Source organism: Fukomys damarensis, unplaced genomic scaffold (assembly GCF_012274545.1).
Source record: "Fukomys damarensis isolate Sample0158 unplaced genomic scaffold, DMR_v1.0_HiC HiC_scaffold_15, whole genome shotgun sequence".
NCBI classification, from domain to species: domain Eukaryota; kingdom Metazoa; phylum Chordata; class Mammalia; order Rodentia; family Bathyergidae; genus Fukomys; species Fukomys damarensis.
This window is the reverse complement of record NW_022900927.1, coordinates 82,685-92,805: the sequence shown is the minus strand read 5'-3', so window position 1 is coordinate 92,805 and position 10,121 is coordinate 82,685.

Below are 10,121 nucleotides of genomic sequence, written 5' to 3'. Positions count from 1 at the left end.
CCGGGCCCTGGCTGGCAGTGGGAGATCTGAAGGCCAAGCCAACCACTTTGCTGAAACTCACACTCATGGTGCTGGCACAGCAGCAATGGCACCTGCAGAGGTAACTGCCACTACCAAGACACTGGCAGAGGGAGATAGAATCTCCCTCTGCCAGCCTTGACACAGCCCACGGGTCAGAGAAACCATGCACTCTGCTGCTGGTGCCACCATCGCTCCCCAGGGCCATCTAGCAAGATGAGATCTCCGGAAAGCTGCTCAGTTCAGGCGTCACGTCTCCCTCCGCTGGCCTGGACACAGCCCACGGGTCTGAGTATCCACGCCTTCTTTTGAGGGCTCCACCATCGCTGCCCCAGCTCCAGCCAGCAAGGTGTGATCTGTGAAACGCAGCTCGGCTCAAACATCGCATCTCCGCCTGCTGGCTGGACTCAGGCCATAGGTCCGAGTAGTGGCACACTATGCTGTGGGCACCGCTATTGCTGCACCAGCTCCAGCCAGCAAGGTGATTTCCAGGGAAATGGCTCCACTCGGTCATCGCATCTCCCTCCGCTGACATGAACCCAGGCCATAGATCCGGGTAGCCACACCATCTGCTGCAGGAATCATGCCCTCTGTTGCGCTCGCTGCCATTGCTGCCACAGCGCCAGCCAGCAACGTGAGATCAGGGGAAATTTTTTGACTTGGACATCGCAGCTCCCTCCTCTGGCCTGGACCCAGCCCATGAGTCCGGGTTGCCATGCCTTCTGTTTGGGGAGCCTCCATCTTTTCCCCATCATCAGCCAGCTAGGTGAGATCTGGCGAAAGCCACAAGACTGGGAATTCGCATCTCCCTCAGCTGTCCTGGACACAAACCATGGGTCCGTGTAGCCAAACCCTCTTGGTGAGCCACCATTGCTGTCTCAGCGCCAGCCAGCAAGGTGATATCCGAGGAGAGTGGCTGGCTGGGAAATCGCATCTCCCTCCGCCGGAGCCGCGCCCTCTGCTGGGGGCATCAGCATCGCGGCCCCACCGCCAGCCAGCAAGGTGAGACCCGGGGAAATTTCTCGGCTCAGACATTGCATCTCCCTCCTCCTGCCTGGATCCAGCCCGAGGATTCGGATAGCCCCTTCCTGTTCATGGGCGCTGCAATCCCAGCCCGAGGCTGAGCCAGCCAGGTGAGATCCGGGGAAAGCGGCTGTGGTTGGATATGGCATCGCCCTCCGGCTGCCTGGACCCAGGCAACTGGGCTAAATAGGTTCGTCCTCTGTTTCAAGAGACACCATTGCGGCCCCAGAGCCAGCCAGCAGGTGAAATCTGGGGAAAGCTGCTCACACATCGCATATCCCTCCGCAGGCCTGGACCCAGCCCACTGGTCGGGGTACCCCACCCTCAACTGCAAGCGCTACCATTGCTGCTGAGAGCCAGAGAGCAAGGTGAGATATGGGAAAACAGGCTCGGCTTGAATATTGCATCTCCCTCCGCCAGCCTTGACCCAGCCCAAGGGTCCAGGTAGATGTGCCTTCTACTGTGGGCACTGCCATGACTCCCCTACTGCCAACCAGCAAAGAGATCCGCAGAAAGCGGCTCGGATAGAGCATTGCATCTCCATCCACCAGCCTGGATCCAGCGCCTGGGTAAGGTTAGCCATGCCCTCTGTAGTGGAAGTCTCAGTGGCTGCCCCAGCGCCAGCCAGCAAGGTGAGATCCGCAAAAAGAGGCTGGGATCAAACATTGCATCTCCCTCCCCTGGCCTGGACACAGGCCATGGGTGTGAGTAGCCGCACACTATACTGCAGGCAACCCCATAGTTGCCCCGGGTCCAGCAAGCAAGGTGAGATTCAAGGAAAGTGGCTTGGTTGAGATATCCATCTCCCTCCGCAGGCTTGGACCCAGTCCATGGGTCTGGGTAGCTGCGCACTATGCTGCGTGCACCGAGATTGCTGCCCTAGAACCAGCCAGCAAGATGAGATCCGGAGAGGTGGTGCCACTCTGACATGGCATTTGCCTCTGTCGGCCTGGACAAAGCCCAATAGTTGAGTAGCCACGCCCTCCTTTGTGGGCAACCACATCGCTGCCGCAGCGCAGGTGAGATGCGGGAATAGAGTCTCGGCTCGGAAATTGCATCTCCCTCTGCCAGTCTTGACAGAGCCCACGGGTCTGAGAAGCCATGCACTCTGCTGCTGGCGCCAACATTGCTCCCCAGGGGCCATCCAGCAAGATGAGATCTGTGGAAAGTGGCTCGGTTCGGGCATCACCATGCACTCCACCATCCGGGACACCACCAACGGATCCGAGTATCCCCGCCCTCTTTTGCGGGCACTGTTATTGCTGCCCCAGCCCCAACCAGCAACCATAGCTGCCCTAGTTCAAGCAAGCAAGGTGAGATTCGAGGAAAGCAGCTCGGTTGAGGTATTGCATCTCCCTCCCCAGGCCTGGACCCAGCACACGGGTCCTAGTAGCCATGCCCTCAGTTGTGGGCACCGATATTGCTGCCCCAGCACCAGCAAGCAAGATGACATCTGAGGAAAGCAGCTAGGCTCGGACATCGTGTCTCCCACCATCGGCCTCCACCCAGGCTAGGGGTCCAGGTAGCCACGCCTTCTACTGCGGGTGCCACTATTGCTACTGCAGAGCCAACCACCAAAGAGAGAACCGTGGAAAGTGGCTGGGCTCAGACATCTCATCTCCCTCCACAGGCATGGACCCATCACAAAGGTCTGAGAAGCCTTGCCTTCTGCTTCTCATGGCGCCATTGCAGCCCCAGGTCCAGCAAGCAAGGTGAGATTTGAGGAAAGCGGCCTGGCTCAGATATCGCATCTCCCTCCGCCGGCTTGCACCCATCCATTGTTCCGAGTGACCGGGCACTATGCTGCATGCATCGCCATCGCTACCCCAAGGCCAGCCAGCAAGGTGAGATCCCTTGAGATGGCGCCACTCTGACATCGCATCTCCCTCTTTTGGCCTGGACAAAGCCCACCGATTGAGTAGCCACTCCCTCTGTTGTGGGCAAAGATATCACTGCCCCAGCGCCAGCCAGCAAGTTGAGATCTGGGAAAAGCCTCTCGGCTCGAACATCGCATCTCCCTCCGCCGGCCTAGACACCCCCGCCCCAGGTCCGAGAATCCAGGCTCTCTGCTGCGGGCACTACCATTGTGGCCCCAGCGCCATCCAGCAAGATGAGATCTGTGAAAAGCGGCTAGGTTGGGGCTTCACGACTCCATCCGCTGACCTGGACACAGACCACAGGTCTGAGTATCCTCGCCCTCTTTTGCGAGCACTGCCAGCACTGCCCCAGCCCCAACCAGAAATGTGTGATCCAAGAATCGCGGCTTCGGATGGAACATCACATCTCACTCCAACATCCTTGACTCAGGCCATAGGTCAGAGTAGACACGCACTATGCTGTGGGCACTGCCATTGCTGTCCCAGCGCCAGCCAGTAAGGTGAGGTCAGGGGAAATGGCTCTGCTGGAACATTGCATCTCTCTCTGTGGGCATGGACCCAGCACACAGCTCTGGATAGCCACGCCCTGTGCTGTTGGAGCCCCTATCGCTGCCCCAGCTCCATCCAGCAAGATGAGATCCAGGGAGATGGCTCCTTTCTGACATTGCATCATCCTCTGGTGGCACTCTCCTTGGGCAGTGCCATTGCTGTCCCAGCGCCAACCAGCAAGATGAGATCTGGGGAAAGCAGCTTGGCTCAGACATCACATTTCCCTCTGCAGGCCTGGACCCAACACAAGGGTCCGAGTAGCCATGCCCTCAATTGTGGGTGCCGCTATCGCTGCCCTAGCACCAGCAAGCAAGGTGACATCTGAGGAAAGCAGCTATACTCGGACATCGCATCTCCAACTGTAGGCCTCAACTCAGCCCAAGGGTCTGGGTTGCTTTGCCTTTTACTTCGGGCACTGCTATTGCTCTCACAGTGTCAACCAGCAAAGAGAGAACTGCAGAAAGTGGCTCGACTCAGACATCACATCTCCCTCCACAGGAATGGACCCATCCCTAAGGTCTGAGAAGCCATGCCCCCTGCTATTCATGCCGTAATTGCTGCCCTAGGTCCAGCAAGAAGGTGAGAGGAGGGAAGCTTGGCTCAGATATTGCATCTCCCTCCACCGGCTTGGACCCAGTCCATGGGTCTGAGTAGCCGTGAACTGTGCTGTGTGCATCGCCATTGCTGGCCCATGGCCAGCCAACAAGGTGAGATCCAGGGAGATGGTGCCACACTGACATCACCTCTCCCTCTGTCAGCCTGGAGAAAGCCCACCAGTTGTGTAGGCACGCCCTCTGTTGGGGGCAAAGACATCACTGCCCCAGTGCCAACCAGCTAGTTGAGATCCGGGAAAAGCCTCTCGGCTCGGACATCGCATCTCTCTCCACTGGCTTTGACACAGCCCAGGGGTCCAAGTCTCCACGCCCTCTTTTGTGGGCACAGCCATTGCTGTCCCAGCACCAGCCAGCAAGGTCAGATCCAGGGAGATGGTTCCACACTGACATTGCATGTCCCTCTGTCAGCCTGGAGAAAGCTCACCAGTTGGGTAGCCACGTCCTAAATTGTGGGCAAAGACATCACTGCCCCTGCTCCAGCCAGCAAGTTGAGATCCATTAGAAGCATCTCTGCTCAGACATCACATCTCCCTCTGCCGGCCTAGACCCAGGCCATGGTTCCGAGTAGCCACTCCGTATGCTGTGGGCAATGCCATCGCTGCCCCAGGGCCAGCCTGCAAGGTGAGATCAGGGGAAATGCCTCCAAACGCACATCGCATCTCCCTCTGCCAGCCTGGACCCATCCCACTTATCTGGGTAGCCACACTGATTGCGCAGTGTCATCGCTGTCCCAGTATGAGCCAGCAAGGTGAGATCTGTGAAAGCAGCTGGACTCAGATATCGTATATTCCTCCAATAGCCTGTATCAAGCCCATGGGTCCAGGTCACCCCACCCTCTGATGTGGCCGCCACCATCACAGCCCAGTGCCTACTAGCAAGGTGAGATCTGTTTAGATGGCTCCACTCTAACATTACATCTCCCTCTGGTGGCACTCTCCTTGAGTAGTGCAGTTACCGTCCCAGAGCAAACCAGCAAGATGAGATCAGGAGTAAGTGGCTCAGCTCAGACATCTCATTTTCCTCTGCAGGCCTGGACCCAGCACATGGGTCAAAGTAGCCATGCCCTCAGTTGTTGGCACTGCCATTGCTGCCCCAGCATCAGCAATCAAGTTGACATCTGTGGAAAACAGCTAGGCTCGGTCATCCCATCTCCCACTGTAGGCCTCAACCCAGCTCAAGGGTTCGGGTTGCCATGCCTTGTACTCTGGGCGCTGCCCTCACTCCTGCAGTGCCAACCAGAAAAGAGAGAACTGCAGTAAGTGGCTGGGCTCTGACATCTCAACTTCTTCCAGAGGAGTGGACCCATCCCAAAGTTTCGAGAAGCTGCGCCCTCTGCTTCTGATGCCACCATTGCTGCCCAGGTCCAGCAAGCAAGGTGAGATTCAAGGAAATTGGCTCAGCTCAGAAATCACATCTCCCTCTGCTGGCTTGGACCCAGTCCAGAGGTCAGAGTAACCACCCACTATGCTCCATGCATCACCTTCGCTGCCCCAAGACCAGCCAGCATGGTGAGATTTGAGGAAAGCGGCTCAGCTCAGAAATTGCATCTCCCTCCCCTGGCAAGGACCCAGTCCATGGGTCCGAGTAAATGCAAACTATGCTGTGTGCATTGCCATCGCTGGCCAAGGCCAGCCAGCAAGGTGAGGTCCGTTGAGATGGAGCCACTCTGACATCGCATCTCCCTCTTTTGGTCTGGACAAAGCCCACCGGTTGAGTAGCCACACCCTCTCTGTTGTGGGCACCGTCATCACTACCTTATCTGCATCCTCTTTTGTGGGCACAGCCATTGCTGCACCAGCTCCAACTGGGAACGTGTCATCCAAGAAATGTGGCTCAGCTTGAACATAGTATCTCCCTCTGCCTGCCTTGACAGAGCCCATGGGTCCTAGAATCATGCATTCTGCTGCTGGCCCCATCATCGCTCCCCCGGCACCATCCATGATGATAAGATCTGCGGAAAATGGCTCGGTTAGGGTGTCACGTCTCCCTCCGCCAGCCTGGACACAGCCCACGTATCCGAGTATCCGGGCCCTCTTCTGCATTCACCGCCATCATGGCCCCAGCCCCAACCAGCAAGGTGTGATCCATGAAACGTGGCTCAGCTCAAACATTGTATCTTGCTCTTCCATGTGGACTCAGGCCATAAGTCCGAGTAGCTGTGCACTATGCTGCGTGCATCACCATCTCTGCCCCAGGGCCAGCCAGCAAGGTGAGATCCGGGGAGATGGCTCCACTCTGAAATTGCATCTCCCTCTGGCGGCCCTCTCCTTCGTCAGTGCTGTTGCTGTCCCAATGCCAAGCAGCAAGGTGAGATCCCAGGAGAGCGGCTCGGCTCAGACATTGAATCTCTCTCCACAGGCCTAGACCCAGCACACGGGTTGGAGTATCCATGCCCTCAGTTCTGGGTGCCACCATCACTGCCCCAGCACCAGCAAGCAAGACTACATCTGAGGAAAGCAACTAGGCTCAGACATCGCATCTCCCACCATGAACCTCGATCCAGCCCAAGGGTCCCTGGTAGTTGGTCTTCTATTGAGGGCGCCACCATTGCTCCGGCAGTGCCAACCAGCAAAGAGAGAACCAAGAAAACCAGCTCAGCTTGGACTTCACATCTCCCTCCTCAGGTGTGGACTCATCCCAAAGATCTGTGAAGCTGCGCCCTCTGCTTCTCATGCCGCCATTGCTGCCCCAGGTCCAGCCAGCAATGTGAGATTCGAGGAAGCTGCTCTGCTCAGACATCACATGTACCTCTACCTGCCTGGACCAAGCAGTCGGGTCCAAAAAGACCAGCCCTCTGCTGTGGGTGTCGCCATCACTGCCACAGCACCAGCCAGCAAGGTGAGATCCAGGGAAAGTGGCTTACCTTAGACATTGCATCTCCCTCTGCCTGCCTGGACACAGGCCATGGGTTGGAGGAGCTGCGCATCATACTGTGGGCAATGCCATAGCTGCCCCAGGTCCAGCAAGCAAGGTAAGATTTGAGGAAAGTGGCTCAGTTCAGATATCGCACCTCCCACCGCCGGCTTGGACCCAGTCCATGTTTCTGAGTCACTGTGCACTGTGCTGTGTGAATACCATTGCTGCACCAGCCCAAACCAGTAAGGTGAGATCCGGGCAGATGGTGCCACTCTGACATCAAATCTCCCGCTGTCAGCCTGGAAAAAGCCCACAGGTTGAGTAGCCAAGCCCTCTGCTATGGACAAAGACATCACTGCCTCATCACCAGCCAGGAAGATGAGATCCAGGAAAAGCACCTCTGCTTAGACATCGCATCTCCCTTTGCCGGCCTTGATACAGAGAGAAAAGCACATTTCTTAGGGGCTTCGATTATGAAGGTAAACAGCTCACAGAGTGCTGAGCAGTTCCCAGTCCCAAAAAGAGCATGGAGGACTATCAACTTTATGATAATTAGAAGATCATGTTAGAAAGCAAACTAACTTTGCAGAGTCCTTCTGTGGTTGAAAGTGTACTTTTAAGAGTAACATTTTTCCACAGTGATTCCTCAAAGCAAGCAGCTGGAACTCTGTTAATTTCCAGGATATTCCACTTCTGTAGTGGAACATCAGAGCATTCCTTCTAGTTTGCAGCTCTCTGTATGGCAGATAGTGAAGCACATTTCTCAGAGGCTTTGATCCTGAAGGCAAAGAGCCCACAGAGTACTGAGCAGTTCCCACTCCTAGAAAGAGCATGGAGAACTGTAAACTTTATGATAAGTACAAGTTCATGTTAGAAAGCATAAGCACTTTGCAGAGTTCTTCTGCAGTTGAAGCGGCACTTTTCACAGCAACATTTTTCCCCAGTTTTTCCCTGTGATCTCAATAGATGGAAACATAAAATGCACAGTGATACCTCAGAGCAAGCAGCTGGAACTCTGTTAGTTTTGCAGTATACTCTACTCTGTACAGCAACCAAAGAGTATTCCTTCTACTTTGTAGCCATCTTTATGGTGGACAGAAACACATTTTTCAGATACTTTGATCCTGAGGGCAAACAGTCCACAGAGTGCTGAGCAGTTCCCACTAAAAAAAAAAAAACAATGTGGAGAACTGTCAAGTTTATGATAAGTACAAGTTTATGTTAAAAAGCATAAGCCCATTGCAGAGTCCTTTGTGGTTGAAACTGCACATTTCACAGTAAAATTTTTCCACAGTGTTTTTCCCATTGATCTCAATGGACGGAAAAACAAAATGTGCAGTGATTCCTCAGAGCAGGCAGCTGGAACTCTGTTACATTCCCAGTGTACTCCACTTCTATAGTGGAACCAAAGAGTATTCCCTATACTTTGTAGGTGTCCATATGGCAGAAAGAGAAACACATTTCTCAGATGCTTCAATCCAGAAGGAAAACAGTCCAAAGAGTGCTGAACAGTTCCCACTCACACAAAGAGTTTGGAGGACTGTCAACTTTAGGATAAGCAGAAGTTCATGTTAGAAAGCAGATGCACTTTGCAGAGTCATTCTGCGGTTGAAAGTATACTTTTCACAGCAACATTTTTCCACAGTGTTTTTCACAAAATGTGCAGTGAATCCACAGAGCCAGCAGCTGGAACACTGTTTCCCAGTGTAATCCACTTCTGTAATGGAAAATAAGAGTATTCCTTTTAGTTTGTAGCTCTCTGTAGGGTAGTCAGAGTAGAACACTTTTCGGATGCACATATCCTGAAGGTAGACAGCTCACAGAGTGCTGAGCAGTTCCCACTCCAAAAAAGAGTGTGGAGGACTGTCAACTTTAGGATAAGTAAAAGTTCATGTTAGAAAGCAAACGAACTTTGCAGAGTTCTTCTGCAGTTGAAAGTGTACTTTTAACAGCAACATTTTTTAAGCAGTGCTTTTCACTAAATGTGCAGTGATTCCTCAGAGCAAGCAGCTGGAATGCTGTTAATTTCCCAGGATACTCCCCTTCTGTAGTGGAACATAAAGAGTATTCCTTCTAGATTGTAGCTCTCTGTATGGCAGAGAGAGTAGCACTTCTCAGACACATGTATCCTGAAGGTAAACAGCACACAGAGTGCTGAGCAGTTACCACTCCCAAAAAGTGCTTGGAGAACCATCAATTTTATGATAAGTAGAAGTTCATGTAAGAAAGCAAGCACAATTTGCAGAGTCCTTCTGCAGTTGGAACTACACTTTTGACAGCAAGAGTTTTCCTCAGTGTTTTTCCCATTGAACTCAATGGACGGAAACCAAAATGTGCAGTAATTCCTAAGAGCAAGCAGGTGAAACTGTGTTACTTTCCTAGTATACTCCCCCCCTGTGGTGGAACAAAGAGTATTCCTTCTAGTTTGTAGCTCTCTGTATGTTAGAGAGAGAAGCATATTTCTCAGAGGCTTCCATCCTGAACGTGTAGTGCCCAGAGAGTGCTGAGCTGTTCCCAGTACTGAGAAGTGTGTGGAGAACTGTCTACTTTATGATAAGTACAAGTTCACATTAGAAAGCATATGCACTTTGTAGGGTCATTCTGCGGTTGAAATGGCACTTTTCACAGCAACATTTTTCCTCAGTGTTTTTCCCATTGATCCCAATGGACTGAAACACAAAACATGCAATGATTTCTCAGAGCTAGTAGCTGCAACTGTTAGTTTCATAGTATACTCCAATCTGTAGTGGAACCAGAGAGAATTCCTTCTTGTTTATAGCTGTCTGTAAGGCAGAGAGAGAAGCACATTTCCCAGAGGCTTCGATCCAGAAGGTAAACTGCTACCGACTGTAGGGCAGCAAACATGGGATTTCACGAGGAGATACAGGTTCTCTGAAAGGTGGGAGCAGGTTCGGCCATGACAGTCAGACAAAAGCACTCAACACCGAGGTGAAGTTTGCAAATGCTGCTGCAATTTTATTTCTAACTCTAGGTGTTTATATACTAGTTTCAAGGGCACACCTCAAGAGTGATTTCAAGCACAGGCAGGCATGAGAAAGATAGACAATAGTACTGTAAAAACTAAGACCACAAGGTCAAGTTAAGACCACACCTATATACCATCACAAAAGCTAAGACCATTAAGTCAAGGTAAGACCACACCTATACGCAGTCAGAAGGGGAA